Source organism: Pseudophryne corroboree (assembly GCF_028390025.1).
Source record: "Pseudophryne corroboree isolate aPseCor3 chromosome 3 unlocalized genomic scaffold, aPseCor3.hap2 SUPER_3_unloc_1, whole genome shotgun sequence".
In the NCBI taxonomy this organism is placed as follows: domain Eukaryota; kingdom Metazoa; phylum Chordata; class Amphibia; order Anura; family Myobatrachidae; genus Pseudophryne; species Pseudophryne corroboree.
Genome location: NW_026967493.1, coordinates 1,298,853 through 1,319,839, shown reverse-complemented (window position 1 = coordinate 1,319,839; position 20,987 = coordinate 1,298,853). Strand labels below are relative to the sequence as shown.

Sequence of the window (20,987 nt, the reverse complement as noted above, 5' to 3'; positions counted from 1 at the left end):
CGGCTTCGGTACCACAACAGTGTGGAATAATACCCCGTTCCCTGTTGCAGGAGGGGTACCTTGATTATCACCTGCTGGGAATACAGCTTGTGAATGGCTTCCAAAACTGCCTCCCTGTCAGAAGGAGACATCGGTAAAGCCGACTTTAGGAAACGGCGAGGGGGAGACGTCTCGAATTCCAATTTGTACCCCTGAGATATCACCTGAAGGATCCAGGGGTCTACTTGCGAGTGAGCCCACTGCGTGCTGAAATTCATTGAGACGGGCCCCCACCGTGCCTGATTCTGCTTGTAAAGCCCCAGCGTCATACTGAGGGCTTGGCAGAGGCGGGAGACGGCTTCTGTTCCTGGGAACTGGCTGATTTCTGCAGCCTTTTTCCTCTCCCTCTGTCACGGGGCAGAAATGAGGAACCTTTTGCCCGCTTGCCCACGAAAAGACTGCGCCTGATAATACGGCGTCTTCTTATGTTGAGAGGCGACCTGGGGTACAAACGTGGATTTCCCAGCTGTTGCCGTGGCCACCAGGTCTGAAAGACCGACCCCAAATAACTCCTCCCCTTAATAAGGCAATACTTCCAAATGCCGTTTGGAATCCGCATCACCTGACCACTGTCATGTCCATAACCCTCTACTGGCAGAAATGGACAACGCACTTAGACTTGATGCCAGTCGGCAAATATTCCGCTGTGCATCACGCATATATAGAAATGCATCTTTTAAATGCTCTATAGGCAATAATATACTGTCCCTATCTAGGGTATCAATATTTTTTGTCAGGGAATCCGACCACGCCAACCCAGCACTGCACATCCAGTCTGAGGCGATTGCTGGTCGCAGTATAACACCAGTATGTGTGTAAATACATTTTAGGATACCCTCCTGCTTTCTATCAGCAGGATCCTTAAGGGCGGCCATCTCAGGAGAGGGTAGAGCCCTTGTTCTTACAAGCGTGTGAGCGCTTTATCCACCCTAGGGGGTGTTTCCCAACGCACCCTAACCTCTGGCGGGAAAGGATATAATGCCAATAACATTTTAGAAATTATCAGTTGTTATCGGGGGAAACCCACGCATCATCACACACCTCATTTAATTTCTCAGATTCAGGAAAACTACAGGTAGTTTTTCCTCACCGAACATAATACCCCTTTTTGGTGGTACTCGTATTATCAGAAATGTGTAAAACATTTTTCATTGCCTCAATCATGTAACGTGTGGCCCAACTGGAAGTCACATTTGTCTCTTCACCGTCGACACTGGAGTCAGTATCCGTGTCGGCGTCTATATCTGCCATCTGAGGTAACGGGCGCTTTAGAGCCCCTGACGGCCTATGAGAAGTCTGGACAGGCACAAGCTGAGTAGCCGGCTGTCTCATGTCAACCACTGTCTTTTATACAGAGCTGACACTGTCACGTAATTTCTTCCAACAGTTCATCCACTCAGGTGTCGACCCCCTAGGGGGTGACATCACTATTACAGGCAATCTGCTCCGTCTCCACATCATTTTTCTCCTCATACATGTCGACACAAGCGTACCGACACACAGCACACACACAGGGAATGCTCTGATAGAGGACAGGACCCCACTAGCCCTTTGGGGAGACAGAGGGAGAGTTTGCCAGCACACACCAGAGCGCTATATATATACAGGGATAACCTTATATAAGTGTTTTCCCCTTATAGCTGCTGTATTTTTAATACTGCGCGTAATTAGTGCCCCCCTCTCTTTTTTAACCCTTTCTGTAGTGTAGTGACTGCAGGGGAGAGCCAGGGAGCTTCCCTCCAACGGAGCTGTGAGGGAAAATGGCGCCAGTGTGCTGAGGAGATAGGCTCCGCCCCCTTCTCGGCGGCCTTATCTCCCGTTTTTCTGTGTATTCTGGCAGGGGTTAAATTCATCCATATAGCCCAGGAGCTATATGTGATGCATTTTTCGCCATCCAAGGTGTTTTTATTGCGTCTCAGGGCGCCCCCCCCCCCAGCGCCCTGCACCCTCAGTGACCGGAGTGTGAAGTGTGCTGAGAGCAACGGCGCACAGCTGCAGTGCTGTGCGCTACCTTGTTGAAGACAGGACGTCTTCTGCCGCCGATTTTCCGGACCTCTTCTGTCTTCTGGCTCTGTAAGGGGGCCGGCGGCACGGCTCTGGGACCTATCCATGGCTGGGCCTGTGATCGGTCCCTCTGGAGCTAATGTCCAGTAGCCTAAGAAGCCCAATCCACTCTGCACGCAGGTGAGTTCGCTTCTTCTCCCCTTAGTCCCTCGATGCAGTGAGCCTGTTGCCAGCAGGTCTCACTGAACATAAAAAACCTAAAACTAAACTTTTCACTAAGCAGCTCAGGAGAGCCACCTAGTGTGCACCCTTCTCGTTCGGGCACAAAAATTTAACTGAGGCTTGGAGGAGGGTCATAGGGGGAGGAGCCAGTGCACACCAGGTAGTTCTAAAGCTTTACTTTTGTGCCCAGTCTCCTGCGGAGCCGCTATTCCCCATGGTCCTTACGGAGTCCCCAGCATCCACTAGGACGTCAGAGAAATACGTTTGTTTCTTCACCGTCGACACTGGGGTCAGTGTCCGTGTCAGTGTCTGTCGACCGACTGAGGTAAATGGGCGTTTTTACAAGCCCCTGACGGTGTCTGAGACGCCTGGACCGATACTAATTTGTCCGCCGGCTGTCTCATGTCGTCAACCGGCTTGCAGCGTGTTGACATTATCACGTAATTCCATAAGTAAGCCATCCATTCTGGTGTCGACTCCCTAGAGAGTGACATCACCATTACAGGCAATTTTCTCCGTCTCCTCACCAACATTTTCCTCATACATGTCGACACACACGTACCGACCTACAGCACACACATACAGGGAATGCTCTGATAGAGGACAGGACCCACTAGCCCTTTGGGGAGACAGAGGGAGAGTTTGCCAGCACACACCAAAAGCGCCATAATGTATATAACAACCCTAGAAGGTGTTGTTTCTATATATGGGCTCTTAATATATAATTATATCGCCAATTTATGCCCCCCTTCTCTTTAACCCTGTTTCTGTAGTGCAGGGGAGAGTGGGAGCCTTCCTCACCAGCGGAGCTGGTCAGGAAAATGGCGCTGAGTGCTGAGGAGAATAAGCTCCGCCCCTTTCACGGCGGGCTTTTCTCCCGGTTATTAGGAAAACTGGCCTGGGTTAAATACATACATATAGCCTTAATGGCTATATGTGATGTATTTATTTGCCAAATAGGTATTTATATTGCTGCCCAGGGCGCCCCCAGCAGCGCCCTGCACCCTCCGTGACCGTGTCAGTGAGCCGTGTAGCAACAATGGCGCACAGCTGCAGTGCTGTGCGCTACCTCTCTGAAGACTGTGAAGTCTTCTGCCGCCTGTTTCCGGACCTCCGTTCCGCCGTCTTTCTTCAGCGTCTGTAAGGGGGATCGGCGGCGCGGCTCCGGGACGAACCCCAGGCTGACCTGTGTTCCGACTCCCTCTGGAGCTCAGTGTCCAGTAGCCTAAAACTTCAATCCTCCTGCACGCAGGTGAGTTGCAAGTCTCTCCCCTAAGTCCCTCGTTGCAGTGATCCTGTCGCCAGCAGGAATCACTGATTAGAAACCTAAAAAAAACTTTACTAAACAGCTCCTTAAGAGAGCCATCCAGTTTGCACCCTTCTCGGACGGGCACAAAAACCTAACTGAGGCTTGGAGGAGGGTCATAGGGGGAGGAGCCAGTACACACCATGTGACCTAAAAAGCTTTTTAGATGTGCCCTGTCTCCTGCGGAGCCCGCTATTCCCCATGGTCCTGACGGAGTCCCCAGCATCCACTAGGACGTTAGAGAAAATCTTATTTTCTCTTACGTCCTAGAGGATGCTGGGGACTCTGTAAGGACCATGGGGTTTATACCAAAGCATCCAATCGAGCGGGAGAGTGCGTATGGCTCTGCAGCACCGACTGAGCAAACGCTAGGTCCTCATCAGCCAGGGTATCAAACTTGTAGAAGTTAGCAAAAGTGTTTGACCCCGACCAAGTCGCCGCTCGGCAAACTTGTAATGCCGAAACGCCTCGGGCAGCCGCCCAAGAAGAGCCCACCTTCCTAGTGGAATGGGCCTGAACCGAATTTGGTACCGGCAATCCAGCCGTAGAGTGAGCCTGCTGAATCGTATTACAGATCCAGTGAGCAATAGTCTGCTTCAAAGCAGGTGCGCCAATCTTATTGACCGCATACAGCACAAACAGAGCCTCCGTTTCCCTAATTCTAGCTGTCCTGGCTACATAAATCTTTAAGGCCCTGACTACGTCCAGGGATCTGGAATGCTCCAGGTCACTTGTAGCCACAGGCACCACAACAGGTTGATTCACATGGAATGAAGAAACCACCTTAGGCAAAAATTGCGGACATGTCCTCAATTCAGCTCGATCCACATGAAAAATCAAGTAGGGGCTTTTGTGTGAAAAAGCAGCCAATTCTGATACTCGCCTTGCTGATGCCAAGGCCAACAACATGACCACCTTGCAAGTAAGAAATTTCAACTCAACCTTGTTAAGCGGTTCAAACCAGTGTGATTTTAGGAACTGCAACATCACGTTAAGGTCCCACGGTGCCACTGGAGGCACAAAAGGAGGCTGGATGTGTAGCACTCCCTTTACAAACGTCTGGAAGAGAAGTCAATTCCTTCTGAATGAAAATCAAGAGGGCCGAAATCTGTACCTTAACAGAGCCTAATTTCAGGCCCATATCCACTCCTGTCTGTAGGAAGTGGAGAAAACGACCCAGATGAAAATCTTCCGTAGGTGCATTCTTGGTCTCACACCAAGACACATACTTTTGCCAGATACGGTGATAATGCTTAACGGTCACCTCCTTCCTAGCCTTTATTAAAGTAGGGATGACCTCTTCCGGAATCCCCTTTTTCGCTAGGATTCGGCGTTCAACCGCCATGCCGTCAAACGTAACCGCGGTAAGTCCTGAAATACACAGGGCCCCTGTTGCAACGGGTCTTCCCTCAGAGGAAGAGGCCAGGGATCTCCTGTGAGCATCTCTTGTAGATCTGAGTACCAGGCCCTTCGTGGCCAGTCTGGGACAACGAGTATCGTCTGTACTCTTCTTTGCCTTATGATCCTCAACACTTTTGTGATGAGAGGAAGAGGAGGAAACACGTAGACCAATTTGAACACCCACGGTGTTATCAGAGCGTCTACTGCCACTGCCTGAGGGTCCCGAGACCTGGCACAATACCTCCTAAGCTTTTTGTTGAGGCGAGACGCCATCATGTCTATTTGAGGAGTTCCCCAAAGACGCGTTACGTCTGCAAACACTTCTTGATGAAGTCCCCACTCTCCTGGATGGAGATCGTGTCTGCTGAGGAAGTCTGTTTCCCAGTTGTTCACTCTCGGAATGAAGACAGCCGACAGAGCGCTTACGTGATTTTCCGCCCAGCGAAGAATCCTGGTGGCTTCCGCCATCGCGGCTCTGCTTCTTGTCCCGCCTTGGCAGTTCACATGAGCCACTGCTGTGACATTGTCTGATTGAATCAGAACAGGTAGGTTTCGAAGAAGACTCCGTTTGTGGAAGGCCGTTGTAAATGGCCCTGTGTTCCAACACATTGATGTGTAGACAGGACTCCTGGTCTGACCACAGTCCCTGAAAATGTCTTCCTTGTGTGACTGCTCCCCATCCTCGGAGGCTCGCGTCCGTGGTAACCAGGATCCAATCCTGAATTCCGAACCTGCGACCCTCCAGCAGGTGAGTACTTTGCAACCACCACAGGAGACACCCTGGCCCCTGGGGACAGGGTTATTTTCCGATTTAAGTGCAGATGGGATCCGGACCACTTGTCCAGAAGGTCCCATTGAAAAGTCCTTGCATGGAACCTTCCGAAGGGAATGGCCTCGTAGGCCGCCACCATTTTTCCCAGAACTCGAGTGCATTGGTGAACTGACACCCTTTTCGGTTTTAGCAGGTCTCTGACCATGTTCTGGATGTCCTGGGCTTTCTCTATTGGGAGGAAGACCTTCATTTGTTCCGTATCCAGTATCATACCTAGGAACGGTAGTCGAGTTGTCGGAATCAACTGTGACTTCGGTAGATTTAGAATCCAACCATGTTGCAGGAGCACTCTCAGAGAGAGCGCCACACTGCTCAGCAATTTCTCTCTTGATCTCGCTTTTATCAGGAGATCGTTCAAGTATGGGATAATTGTGACTCCATGCTTGCGCAGGACCACCATCATCTCCGCCATTATCTTGGTGAAAAGCCTCAGGGCCGTGGAGAGTACAAACGGCAACGTCTGAAATTGGTAATGACAATCCTGTACAGCGAATCTCAGGTATTCCTGATGGGGGGCATATATGGGGGCATGAAGGTACGCATCCTTTATGTCCAGAGACACCATAAACTCCCCCTCCTCCATGTTGGCTATTATCGCTCTGAGTGATTCCATTTTGAATTTGAATCTTTTTATGTACAGGTTTAGGGATTTCAGATTCAAAATAGGTCTGACCGAACCGTCCGGTTTCGGGGCCACAAATAGGGTTGAGTAGTAACCTCTTCCCTGCTGGTGCAGGGGAACCTTGATTATCACTTGCTGTATACACAGCGTTTGAATTGCAGCTAACACTACATCCCTTTACGATGTGGAAGCTGGTAGGGCCGATTTGAAAAATCGGTGCGGGGGCACCTCCTCGAATTCCAGTTTGTAACCCTGGGAAACTATTTCCAACACCCAGGGATTCAGGTCTGATCTGACCCAGGTCTGACTGAAAAGTCGAAGACGTGCCCCCCACCGGTGCGGACTCCCTCAGGGGAGCCCCAGCGTCATGCTGTGGGTTTTGGAGCAGCCGGGAGGACTTTTGGTCCTGGGCACCTGCCGAAGCAGGTGCTCTTTTGGCTCTGCTCTTACCTCTGGCGAGGAAAGAGGATCCCCGACCTCTTCTGGACTTGTGCGACCGAAAGGACTGCATCTGATAGGGTGTTACTTTCTTTTGCTGTTGGGGAATATATGGTAAAAAATTTGATTTACCTGCTGTAGCTGTGGAAACCAGGTCCGTCAGCCCATCCCCAAACAATACCTCACCCTTATAGGGTAGTACTTCCATATGTTTTTTTGGAATCCGCATCACCCGTCCATTGGCGAGTCCATAAGGATCTTCTCGCCGAGATAGACATGGCATTGGCCCTAGAAGCTAGCAGTCCAATGTCCCTTTGAGCATCCCTCATAAATAAGACTGCGTCTTTAATATGGGTTAGAGTAAGGAATATAGTATCCTTATCCATATTATCAAATTGATCTGTCAGCTCATCTGTCCAAGCTGCAATTGCGCTACACACCCATGCCGACGCAATTGTCGGTCTTAGCACAGCACCCGTATTAGAATAAATACACTTTAAGGTAGTTTCTTGCCTGTGATCTGCAGGGTCCTTAAGGGCCGCTGTGTCTGGAGACGGTAGCGCCTCTTTCTTGGACAAGCGCATCAGGGCCTTGTCCACAGTGGGGGATGATTCCCAAATCTCCCTGTCCTGTTTAGGGAAGGGGTATGCCATATAAATTCTTTTGGGGATCTGCGGTCTCTTTTCCGGAGTCTCCCAAGCTTTTCCAAAGAATTCATTTAATTCATGAGATGTGGGAAAATTAATAATCTGTTTCTTTCCCTTAAACATGTGTACCCTTGTGTCAGGGACCGAGGATTGATCCTCAATATGCAACACATCCCGTATTGCCACAATCATACACTGAATGGTTTTAGTCACCCTAGGGTGCAATTTTACTTCGTCATAGTCGACACTGGAATCAGAATCCGTGTCGGTAGTAGTGTCTTGTGTTAAGGGACGCTTTTGAGACCCCGACGGGCCCTGTGAGTCGGTCCAATCCGTGGATTGACCCCCTGATGTCACCCCTAATTCAGCCTTATCAAGCCTTTTATGTAAAGATGCCACACTTGCATTCAACATATGCCACATGTCCATCCATTCCGGAGTCGGCACAACCGACGAGGACACACCACTCATTTGTCCACCTCCTCCTTGGAGAAGCCTTCCGCTTCAGACATGTCGACACCACGTACCGACACCCCACACACAGAGGGATTAACCTACAAGGGGACAAAACCCCAACCAGGCCCTTAGGAGAGACAGAGTGAGAGTATGCCAGCACACACCCAGCGCTTAATAACATTGTGGAAAAATATGACCAGATAGCGCTTTTTTATATAATAATATTCCAATTCCCACTCACTACGTCGCCAATGTGCCCCCCTCCTCTTTTTTCCAGCCTGTGAAGTTCAGCAGGGGAGAGACCAGGGAGCCAGCGTTCAGCATGCAGCTTCTGTGGAGAAAATGGCGCTGGTTAGTGCTGAGGATCAAGCCCCGCCCACCCGATGGTGGGCTTCGGTCCCAGTGTTTTTTTAATTAAAATGGCGGGGGATTCTTGGATTTACTGCCTCAGCAGCCTAATCCATCTTAACATGCCCAGAAGTGAGGAATATTGCTGCCCAGGTCGCCCCCCCCCAGCGCCCTGCACCCTTCAGTGCTGCTCTGAGTGTGTATAGTGGGAGCAATGGTAAGCTGCGCGCCTTACCTCATGAAGATCTGATGTCTTCTGCCGCCTGATGTCTTCTGCCTCCTCATACTCACCCGGCTTCTATCTTCGGCATCTGTGAGGACGGCGGCGCGGCTCATCGACGAACCCCAGGTGAGACCTGTGTTCCGACACCCTCTGGAGCTAATGGTGTCCAGTAGCCTTAGAAACAGTGCCCAACTTGACAAGCCAGCTCTGCTTCTCTCTCCTCAGTGCCACGATGCAGGGAGCCTGTTGCCAAAACAGAAAAACTCTGGAGAGCTCTTTGCAGTGCACCCTTTCTCCTCTGGGCACAGAATCTAACTGAGGTCCGGAGGAGGGGCATAGAGGGAGGAGCCAGTGCACACCCATAGTCAAAGTTCTTTTTAGGTGCCCTATCTCCTGCGGAGCCCGTCTATACCCCATGGTCCTTACAGAGTCCCCAGCATCCTCTGGGACGTAAGAGAAATAAAGAGTAAATACCAGGCCTGCAATTGGCAAATAGGGAGATTTGTGGACCCAGGCACAGCCGCTGCAGAAACTCTTGGTACATACGTAACGTCAGTCTCTTCTGATACTGGCATTTTATAAAGCACCCTGGCATCTCTGCAGCGGATGGCCGTCGTTATACCTGTAGCACCCACCTAGCGGGCATCTGACATTTTAAACCTGTATACTGATGTGACTGATGGAGAGGACGGCATTGAGGGGGGTCAGCCTGCAGCACACACACTGCCAGTGTCTTATTAATGCTCTGCAGCTGACATGTTACACAATGAGTAAGGTCACACTGTCCAGGCCAGTCAGTCACCTATATCCCACTGTATCCTATCTACTACATAACGGCCACATGAGGGGAGGAGCAAGATCTCTGTTACCGGCCCTACAGGCAGGTGACAGGGCGGGGCAGGAGACGGGCAGGGAAGAGTTACCTGAAGGATGAGAGCGGCAAGTCACAGCCGGAAGTGAGGATAATGCACACAGGAAGCGCCAGCAGATAGGCGGATCTACACACAGGAACGAGGCTTGACTGCAGATAGGTATTGGTACGCAGCGCAGGGGGTTATGGGTAATGTGAATGCTACGGCCAATGATAGCAGAGTGGACGGGGCTAACTGAGTGACAGGCGCTGCGGCCAATAGACGGAAGAGTGGGTGGCACTGGCAGAGTAACCCCGCAAATATGTATGGCTGATTCTATAGCGGAGTGGGAGAAGGCACCTTCTGACGTACCAAGGGGAGGAGACACGTCACCAGGGGGAGGAGCTACGGCCGAACAGGGTACCCGGCCGAAAAGTACCCTCGCGGGCTCGGTAGCTCGCTCCGCTTCGCTCTCTACCTGATTACTAATGGTAATAGTTGGTGGCGTGGATAGTAGAGGAACTATCCCGCTGGCCTAGTTCCTCCCCCTTGTGTCGTGGCTCCGCCCAGTGACGGAAAAGGTCCCTTAGCTCATTTGGATCTCGCATCAACCGCGCAAATATAGCGCCCCGTGCATTCATCTCCGGTTGGTTCTATATCGGAGTGGCTGAAGGGACCTTGTGACGTACCTAGGGGAGGAGCTACGTTACCAGGGGGAGGAGCTACGGGCGAACAGGGTACCCGAAAAGTACGCTCGCCACGCTTCGGGCACGGTGGCTCGCTCCGCTCCGCTCACCACCTAATTAATAAAAGTAATAGTTGGTGGCGTGGATAGTAGAGGAACTATCCCGCTGGCCTATCTCCTCCCCCTTGTGTCGTAACTCCTCCCCCTTACGGAAAAGGTCCCTTAGCCCACTTGATTCTAGCATCTACCATTCATCTCCGCAGTCTCTACCCATAACCCCACGCGCTTTGTGCCGCCCATTATCTGCTACCAAGCCTCGTTCCTGTATAACCCCGCCCACCAACTAGACGCTACCCTGTCAGCTGCCACTCTCATTCTAAAAGTAACTCTCTCCTGCCTCCCCCTCACCTACTGCCACCTGTTTCCTGCCTCCCCCTCACCTACTGTCTCCCACTTACCACTGCCCCCTCTCTCCTCACCTACTGCCCCCTGCCTCCCCCTCACCTACTGGCTCCTTCTCACCTACCGATCCCTATCACCTGCCTCCCCCTCACCTACTGACCTCCCTGTCTTCCGCCTCCCCCTCACCTATTGCCCCGTCTCCCGCCGCCCCCTCACCTACTGTCCCCCTCTCTCCTGCCACCCCCTCACCCACTGCCCCCCTGTCTCCCAACTCCCACTGCCCCCTGTCTCCTGCCTCCCCCTCACCTACTGCTCCCCTGTATCATGCCTCCCCCTCACCTACTGCCCCCGTCTCCCACCTTATATCTACAGTAATAATAACATTTCTCTGACGTCCTAGTGGATGCTGGGAACTCCGTAAGGACCATGGGGAATAGCGTCTCCGCAGGAGACTGGGCACAAAAGAAAGCTTTAGGACTACCTGGTGTGCACTGGCTCCTCCCCCCATGACCCTCCTCCAAGCCTCAGTTAGATTTTTGTGCCCGACCGAGCAGGGTGCAATCTAGGAGGCTCTCCTGAGCTTAGAAAAAAGTTAGTTTTAGGTTTTTTATTTTCAGTGAGACCTGCTGGCAACAGGCTCACTGCATCGAGGGACTAAGGGGAGAAGACGCGAACCTGCCTGCTTGCAGCCAGCTTGGGCTTCTTAGGCTACTGGACACCATTAGCTCCAGAGGGATCGAACACAGGCCCAGCCTCGGAGTCCGGTCCCAGAGCCGCGCCGCCGGCCCCCTTACAGAGCCAGAAGCAAGAAGAGGTCCGGAAAATCGGCGGCAGAAGACATCAGTCTTCATCAAGGTAGCGCACAGCACTGCAGCTGTGCGCCATTGCTCCTCATGCACACCTCACACTGCGGTCACTGATGGGTGCAGGGCGCTGGGGGGGGGCGCCCTGAGCAGCAATATTAACACCTTGACTGGCAAAAATACATCACATATAACCCCCAGGGCTATATGGATGTACATTAACCCCTGCCAGATTCTCATAAAAAGCGGGAGAAAAGTCAGCCGAAAAGGGGGCGGAGCTATTCTCCTCAGCACACTGGCGCCATTTTTCCTCACAGCTCCGCTGGAAGGACGTCTCCCTGACTCTCCCCTGCAGTCCTGCACTACAGAAGAGGGTAAAAAAGAGAGGGGGGGCACTAATTAGGCGCAGTATTACAGATAACAGCAGCTATAAGGGAAAACTCTCTATATAGTGATATCCCTGTGTATATATAGCGCTCTGGTGTGTGCTGGCATACTCTCCCTTTGTCTCCCCAAAGGGCTAGTGGGGTCCTGTCCTCTTTCAGAGCATTCCCGGTGTGTGTGCTGTGTGTCGGTACGGCTGTGTCGACATGTATGAAGAGGAAAATGATGTGGAGGCGGAGCAATTGCCTGTAGTGGAGATGTCACCCCCAAGGGGGTCGACACCTGAGTGGATGGGCTTATGGAAGGAATTACGTGAAAGTGTCAACTCTTTACATAAGAAGTTTGATGACATGGAACAGCCGGCCTCTCAGCTTGTGCCTGTCCAGGCGTCTCAGAGGCCATCAGGGGCTCTAAAACGCCCGCTACCTCAGATGGCAGATACAGACGTCGACACAGATACTGACTCCAGTGTCGACGACGAGGAGACAAATGTAACTTCCAGTAGGGCCACACGTTACATGATTGAGGCAATGAAAAATGTTTTACACATTTCTGATAATACCACAGGTACCACTAAAAAGGGTATTATGTTTGGTGAGAAAAAACTACCTGTAGTTTTTCCTGCATCTGAGGAATTAAATGAAGTGTGTGATGAAGCGTGGGTTTCTCCCGATAAAAAACAAATAATTCCTAGGAAGTTATTGGCGATGTACCCTTTCCCGCCAGAGGAGAGGGCACGTTGGGAAACACCCCCTAGGGTGGATAAAGCGCTCACACGCTTGTCCAAACAGGTGGCACTACCGTCTCCGGATACGGCCGCCCTTAAGGATCCTGCTGATAGAAAGCAGGAGACTATCCTGAAGTGTATATACACACACACTGGTGTTATACTGCGACCAGCAATCGCCTCAGCCTGGATGTGCAGTGCTGGGGTGGCTTGGTCAGACTCCCTGACAGACAATATTGATACCCTGGATAGGGACAGGTAATTTCAACTTTAAACTTGTCATTTATTTTGTACGATCTGGACATGGCTACTACTAACAAATGCACAGAAACATTTTTTAAAGCTATGTCTGCAAATGCTAGGAGCTTAGGAGACAAAATTCCAGAGCTAATTGCGATAATGACAAGGGATAACCTGGATTTTGTGGCAATTACAGAGTCTTGGTGCAATGAGAATCATGACTGGGACTTAACTATACCAGGATACAATTTATTTAGGAAAGATAGAATAGGAAGAATAGGAGGAGGGGTAGCAATGTATGTGAAAAAAAGCATAAATGCCACTTTAATACAAAATATTGAAGCCAAAACTGAGGCCCTTTGGGTCACCATAGAAACTGGGAAGAAGGACATTATTCGCATTGGGGTGATCTATAGACCACCAGGCCAGGGGCAGGATTTGGACAGGAACCTATTGTTGGACATCTCTAAAATGGCTTTTAAGGGAGAAGTCATAATCATGGGAGACTTTAATTTACCTGATGTAAATTGGGAGGGGTCTTTTGCAAGTTCAGCTACAAGTGGCAAATTTCTACATTCCTTACAGGGAGCATCTCTCAAGCAATTGGTGAGGGAGCCCACTCGCAAAGACTCAATATTAGATCTAATTCTTACAAATGGTGAAAGGATATCTGATATATATGTGGGTGAGCACCTGGGATCCAGTGATCATCAAGCAGTATGGTTTAGTATAAAGACAGGATCCAACTCCTCTCACACAAAAACAAAGGTGTTGGATTTTAGAAATGCAGACTTTGCTAAAATGGGGAGATGTTTAAGTGATTCATTGGCAGACTGGAGGAACTTGGAAGGGGTGCAGGAGAGGTGGAAAAAAATTAAAAGTGCATTACTAAGTGTAACAGACCTTTGTATCAAAATGGTTAGGAAAAGCACCAGGAAAAGGAAGCCAGTGTGGTTCACAAAAGTAGTATCAACTAGTGTGAAAGCAAAAAAGATGGCTTTTAGGAAATACAAACAGACTCAAAATAATAACGACAAAGAGGAGTATCTGGACAGACGGAAGGAGGCTAAGAAAGTGATCAGACGTGCAAAGGCAGAAGCTGAGGAGAAAATGGCCCAGTCAGTAGATAAAGGGGGCAAAACTTTTTTTAAGTATATAAGTGAAAGGAGAAAATCAAATGGAGGAATAATAAGACTTAAGACAGAGAGTGGGCATTTGGTGGAGGGAGACAAGGCAATAGCAGATCACCTAAATAATTATTTTTGCTCAGTATTTACTACAGAAGAAGGGATGGGGCCACAGTTAAATTGCAAGGACATTCATAAAAATAAGGTAGATGAAAATACATTTACAGAGGAGAAGGTCCTAACAGAACTTTCAAAACTAAAAGTGGATAAATCAATGGGACCAGATGGGATACACCCAAGGATACTCAAAGAGCTAAAAGATGTCCTGGTTACACCTTTAACAGAATTATTTAACCAGTCACTAAATACAGGTGATATTCCAGAGGACTGGAAAAGAGCAAATGTAGTTCCACTGCACAAAAGTGGAAGCAAGGAAGAAGCAAGTAACTACAGACCAGTAAGCCTTACATCAGTAGTAGGGAAAGTAATGGAAAAACTATTAAAAGAAAGAGTAGTGGAATATCTTAAATCAAACAACTTACAGGATCCAAAACAGCATGGATTTACTGGTGGGAGATCATGCCAAACAAATCTTATTGACTTTTTTGACTCTGTGATGAAAATAATAGATCAAGGGGGAGCTGTAGATGTAGCATATCTAGACTTTAGTAAGGCATTTGACACTGTCCCACATCACAGACTGCTAAATAAACTTGAAAGCCTGGGGGTGGATTATAAATTAGTGAAATGGATAAGAACCTGGTTGCAGGATAGGAAACAGACAGTTGTAGTTAATGGAGTGCAATCTATGGAGGGAAATGTTACCAGTGGAGTACCCCAGGGATCTGTACTTGGTCCAGTTCTCTTTAATATCTTTGTTGGTGACATTGCAGATGGTATTGAAGGGAAGATATGCCTTTTTGCAGATGATACAAAGATATGCAACAGGGTAGACACACCGGGAGGGGTCAAACAAATGATTGATGACCTAGATAGGCTTGAGAAATGGTCAAGAACGTGGCAACTACAGTTTAATGCTAAAAAATGCAAAATCATGCACTTGGGTCTCAAAAACCCAAAGGCTAAGTATAGTATCAAGGGTACTATAATGGAAACTACTGAGGAGGAAAGAGATTTAGGAGTCACTATTTCAAGTGACTTGAAGGCAGGAAAGCAATGCAACAAAGCAATGAGAAAGGCAAGTCAGATGCTTGGTTGCATAGGGAGAGGAATCAGTAGCAGGAAAAAAGAAGTGATAATGCCACTGTATAGGTCATTGGTAAGGCCCCATCTGGAATACTGTGTCCAGTTCTGGAGACCCTATCTCCAGAAGGATATAAATACATTAGAGAGTGTACAAAGAAGGGCAACTAAAATGGTGCATGGCCTACATCACAAAACTTACCCGGAAAGGCTAAAAGATCTTAACATGTATAGTTTGGAGGAGAGAAGGGAAAGGGGAGACATGATAGAAACTTTCAAATATATAAAGGGTCTTAACAAAGTTCAGGAGGGAAACATTCTTCAAAGGAAAAGAAGTATTAGAACTCGAGGGCATACATTGAGACTGGAGGGGGGGAGGTTCAGGGGAAATTTAAGGAAAAACTACTTCACAGAAAGGGTAGTGGATAATAAGAATTTACTTACCGATAATTCTATTTCTCGTAGTCCGTAGTGGATGCTGGGGACTCCGTCAGGACCATGGGGAATAGCGGCTCCGCAGGAGACAGGGCACAAAAATAAAGCTTTAGGATTAGGTGGTGTGTACTGGCTCCTCCCCCTATGACCCTCCTCCAAGCCTCAGTTAGGATACTGTGCCCGGACGAGCGTACACAATAAGGAAGGATATTGAATCCCGGGTAAGACTCATACCAGCCACACCAATCACACCGTATAACTTGTGATCTGAACCCAGTTAACAGTATGACAAACGTAGGAGCCTCTGAACAGACGGCTTACAACAATAACAACCCGAATTTGTTTGTAACAATAACTATGTACAAGTATTGCAGACAATCCGCACTTGGGATGGGCGCCCAGCATCCACTACGGACTACGAGAAATAGAATTATCGGTAAGTAAATTCTTATTTTCTCTAACGTCCTAAGTGGATGCTGGGGACTCCGTCAGGACCATGGGGAATATACCAAAGCTCCCAAACGGGCGGGAGAGTGCGGATGACTCTGCAGCACCGAATGAGAGAACTCAAGGTCCTCCTCAGCCAGGGTATCAAATTTGTAGAATTTTGCAAACGTGTTTGCCCCTGACCAAGTAGCAGCTCGGCAGAGTTGTAATGCCGAGACCCCCCGGGCAGCCGCCCAGGATGAGCCCACTTTCCTTGTGGAATGGGCCTTGACAGATTTAGGTTGTGGCAAGCCTGCCACAGAATGTGCAAGTTGAATTGTGCTACAAATCCAACGAGCAATCGTCTGCTTAGAAGCAGGAGCACCCATCTTGTTGGGTGCATACAATATAAACAGTGAGTCAGACTTTCTGACTCCCGCCGTTCTTGAAATATATATTTTCAATGCCCGGACCACGTCCAACAACTTGGAATCCTCCAAATCGTTAGTAGCCGCAGGCACCACAATAGGCTGGTTCAGGTGAAACGCTGACACCACCTTAGGCAGAAAACGAGGACGCGTCCGCAGTTCTGCCCTGTCCGTATGGAAAATCAGATATGGGCTCTTATATGATAAAGCCGCCAATTCTGATACTCTCCTGGCTGAAGCCAGGGCCAGTAGCATGGTTACTTTCCATGTAAGATACTTCAACTCCACCGATTTGAGCGGCTCAAACCAATGGGATTTGAGAAAATCCAAGACTACATTAAGATCCCACGGTGCCACTGGGGGCACAACCGGGGGCTGTATATGTAGTACTCCTTTTACAAAAGTCTGGACTTCAGGAACTGAAGCCAATTCTTTCTGGAAGAAAATCGACAGGGCCGAAATTTGAACCTTAATGGAGCCCAATTTGAGGCCCATAGACAATCCTGTTTGCAGGAAATGTAGGAATCGACCCAGTTGAAATTCCTCCGTGGGGGCCTTCCTGGCCTCACACCACGCAACATATTTTCTCCAAATGCGGTGATAATGTTGTGCAGTCACCTCCTTCCTGGTTTTTACCAGTGTAGGAATGACCTCTTCCAGAATGCCTTTTTCCCTTAGAATTCGGCGTTCAACCGCCATGCCGTCAAACGCAGCCGCGGTAAGTCTTGGAATAGACACGGTCCCTGCTGAAGCAGGTCCCGTCTTAGAGGTAGAGGCCACGGATCCTCCGTGAGCATCTCTTGAAGTTCCGGGTACCAAGTTCTTCTTGGCCAATCCGGAGCCACTAGTATCGTTCTTACTCCCTTTTGCCGTATAATTCTCAGTACTTTTGGTATGAGAGGCAGAGGAGGGAACACATACACTGACTGGAACACCCACGGTGTTACCAGAGCGTCCACAGCTATTGCCTGAGGGTCTCTTGACCTGGCGCAATACCTGTCCAGTTTTTTGTTGAGGCGGGACGCCATCATATCCACCATTGGTTTTTCCCAACGGTTCACAATCATGTGGAAGACTGCTGGATGAAGTCCCCACTCTCCCGGGTGTAGATCGTGTCTGCTGAGGAAGTCTGCTTCCCAGTTGTCCACTCCCGGAATGAATACTGCTGACAGTGCTATCACATGATCTTCCGCCCAGCGAAGAATCCTTGCAGCTTCTGCCATTGCTGTCCTGCTTCTTGTGCCGCCCTGTCTGTTTACGTGGGCGACTGCCGTGATGTTGTCCGACTGGATCAACACCGGCTGACCCTGAAGCAGGGGTTTTTCCAGACTTAGAGCATTGTAAATCGCTCTTAGCTCCAGTATATTTATGTGAAGAGACATCTCCAGGCTTGACCATACTCCCTGGAAGTTTCTTCCCTGTGTGACCGCTCCCCAGCCTCTCAGACTGGCATCCGTGGTCACCAGGACCCAGTCCTGTATGCCGAATCTGCGGCCCTCTAACAGATGAGCACTCTGCAACCACCACAGAAGAGACACCCTTGTCCGTGGCGATAAGGTTATCCGCTGATGCATCTGCAGATGTGATCCGGACCATTTGTCCAGCAGATCCCACTGAAAAGTTCGTGCGTGGAATCTGCCGAATGGAATCGCTTCGTAAGAAGCCACCATCTTTCCCAGGACTCTTGTGCATTGATGCACAGACACTTTCCCTGGTTTTAGGAGGTTCCTGACAAGTTCGGATAACTCCCTGGCTTTCTCCTCCGGAAGAAACACCTTTTTCTGAACCGTGTCCAGAATCATTCCCAGGAACAGCAGACGTGTCGTCGGGGTCAACTGAGATTTTGGAAAATTCAGAATCCACCCGTGTTGTTGCAGCACTAGTCGGGTTAGTGCTACTCCGTCCTCCAGCTGTTCTCTGGACCTTGCCCTTATCAGGAGATCGTCCAAGTAAGGGATAATTAATACGCCTCTTCTTCGCAGAAGAATCATCATTTCGGCCATTACCTTGGTAAAGACCCGAGGTGCCGTGGACAATCCAAACGGCAGCGTCTGAAACTGATAATGACAGTTTTGCACCACGAACCTGAGGTACCCTTGATGTGAAGGGCAAATTGGGACATGCAGGTAAGCATCCTTTATGTCCAGGGACACCATAAAGTCCCCTTCTTCCAGATTCGCTATCACTGCTCTGAGTGACTCCATCTTGAACTTGAATTTTTGTATGTACAGGTTCAAAGATTTCAGATTTAGAATAGGTCTTACCGAGCCGTCCGGCTTCGGTACCACAAATAGCGTGGAGTAATACCCCTTTTCCTGTTGTAGGAGGGGTACCTTGACTATCACCTGCTGAGAAAACAGCTTGTGAATGGCTTCCAATACCGTCGCCCTGTCTGAGGGAGACGTTGGCAAAGCAGACTTTAGGAACCTGCGAGGGGGAGACTTCTCGAATTCCAACCTGTAACCCTGAGATACTACCTGCAGGATCCAGGGGTCCACCTGTGAGCAAGCCCACTGTGCGCTGAAATTCTTGAGTCGACCCCCCACTGCTCCTGAGTCCGCTTGTAAGGCCCCAGCGTCATGCTGAGGGCTTTGCAGAACCCTGAGAGGGCTTCTGTTCCTGGGCAGGGGCTGCTTGCTGCCCTCTCTTACCCCTTCCTCTGCCCCGAGGCAGATATGACTGTCCTTTTGTCCGCTTGTTCTTATAGGACCGAAAGGACTGCGGCTGAAAAGACGGTGTCTTTTTCTGTTGGGAGGGGGTCTGAGGTAAAAAGGTGGATTTTCCGGCAGTTGCCGTGGCCACCAGATCCGATAGACCGACGCCAAATAATTCCTCCCCTTTATACGGCAATACTTCCATATGTCGTTTGGAATCCGCATCACCTGACCACTGTCGCGTCCATAAACTCCTTCTGGCAGATATGGACATCGCATTTACTCTCGATGCCAGAGTGCAAATATCTCTCTGAGCATCTCGCATATAAAGGAAAGCATCCTTTAATTGCTCTATAGTCAATAAAATACTGTCCCTATCCAGGGTATCAATATTTTCAGTCAGGGAATCCAACCAGACGACCCCAGCACTGCACATCCAGGCTGAGGCGATGGCTGGTCGCAGTATAACACCAGTATGTGTGTATATACTTTTTAGGGTAGTTTCCAGTCTCCTATCAGCTGGATCCCTGAGGGCGGCCGTATCAGGAGACGGTAACGCCACTTGTTTTGATAAGCGTGTGAGCGCCTTATCCACCCTAGGGGGTGTTTCCCAGTGCGCCCTAACCTCTGGCGGGAAAGGGTATAATGCTAATAACTTTTTTGAAATTAGCACTTTTCTATCTGGGTTAACCCACGCTTCATCACATACATCATTTAATTCCTCTGATTCAGGAAAAACTACAGGTAGTTTTTTCACCCCCCACATAATACCCCTTTTTGTGGTACTTGCAGTATCAGAGATATGCAAAGCCTCCTTCATTGCCGTGATCATATAACGTGTGGCCCTACTTGAAAATACGTTTGTTTCATCACCGTCGACACTAGATTCAGTGTCTGTGTCTGGGTCTGTGTCGACCGACTGAGGTAAAGGGCGCTTTACAGCCCCTGACGGTGTCTGAGACGCCTGGGCAGGTACTAACTGGTTTGCCGGCCGTCTCATGTCGTCAACTGATTTTTGTAATGTGCTGACATTATCACGTAATTCCATAAACAAAGCCATCCATTCCGGTGTCGACTCCCTGGGGGGTGACATCACCATTATCGGCAATTGCTCTGCCTCCACACCAACATCGTCCTCATACATGTCGACACACACGTACCGACACACAGCAGACACACAGGGAATGCTCTTATCGAAGACAGGACCCCACTAGCCCTTTGGGGAGACAGAGGGAGAGTTTGCCAGCACACACCCAAGCGCTATAATATATATGGGAACAACCTTATATAAGTGTTGTTCCTTATAGCAGCTTAAATATATCAAAATATCGCCAAAAAATGCCCCCCTCTCTGTTTTACCCTGTTTCTGTAGTGCAGTGCAGGGGAGAGTCCTGGGAGCCTTCCTCACAGCGGAGCTGAGCAGGAAAATGGCGCTGTGTGCTGAGGAGAATAAGCCCCGCCCCCTATTTCGGCGGGCTTTTCTCCCGGAGTTTTAGATATCTGGCATGGGTTAAATACATACATATAGCCTCAATGGCTATATGTGATGTATTCTTTTGCCATAAAGGTATTAAATATTGCTGCCCAGGGCGCCCCCAGCAGCGCCCTGCACCCTCCGTGACCGCTTGGTGTGAAGTGTGCGACAACAATGGCGCACAGCTGCAGTGCTGTGCGCTACCTTCATGAAGACTGAAGAGCCTTCTGCCGCCTGTTTCCGGACCTTCAATCTTCAGCATCTGTAAGGGGGGTCGGCGGCGCGGCTCCGGGACGAACCCCAGGGTGAGACCTGTGTTCCGACTCCCTCTGGAGCTAATGGTGTCCAGTAGCCTAAGAATCCAATCCATCTTGCACGCAAGTGAGTTGAAATTCTCTCCCCTAAGTCCCTCGATGCAGTGAGCCTGTTGCCAGCAGGACTCACTGAAAATAAAAAACCTAAAAACTTTTTCTAAGCAGCTCTTTAGGAGAGCCACCTAGATTGCACCCTGCTCGGACGGGCACAAAAACCTAACTGAGGCTTGGAGGAGGGTCATAGGGGGAGGAGCCAGTACACACCACCTAATCCTAAAGCTTTATTTTTGTGCCCT

General features: G+C 49.5%; 2 protein-coding genes across 3 annotated transcripts in view; both read right to left on the bottom strand.

The window, feature by feature from the left end:
• The window catches only part of LOC134983129 (uncharacterized), an 85,819-nt gene extending 75,788 nt beyond the window's left edge, over window positions 1-10,031 (bottom strand). Inside the window, exon 1 of one of the 2 annotated variants that reach the window (XM_063948862.1) lies at window positions 9,462-10,031. The gene's annotated coding sequence lies outside the window, so the exon portion shown is untranslated. The remainder of the gene's footprint in view (window positions 1-9,461) is intronic. The other variant, XM_063948863.1, reaches the window with a different exon arrangement.
• LOC134983134 (zinc finger protein 271-like) overlaps window positions 1-20,987 on the bottom strand; it is a 260,373-nt gene that overhangs the window by 77,634 nt on the left and 161,752 nt on the right. The window lies entirely within an intron of this gene.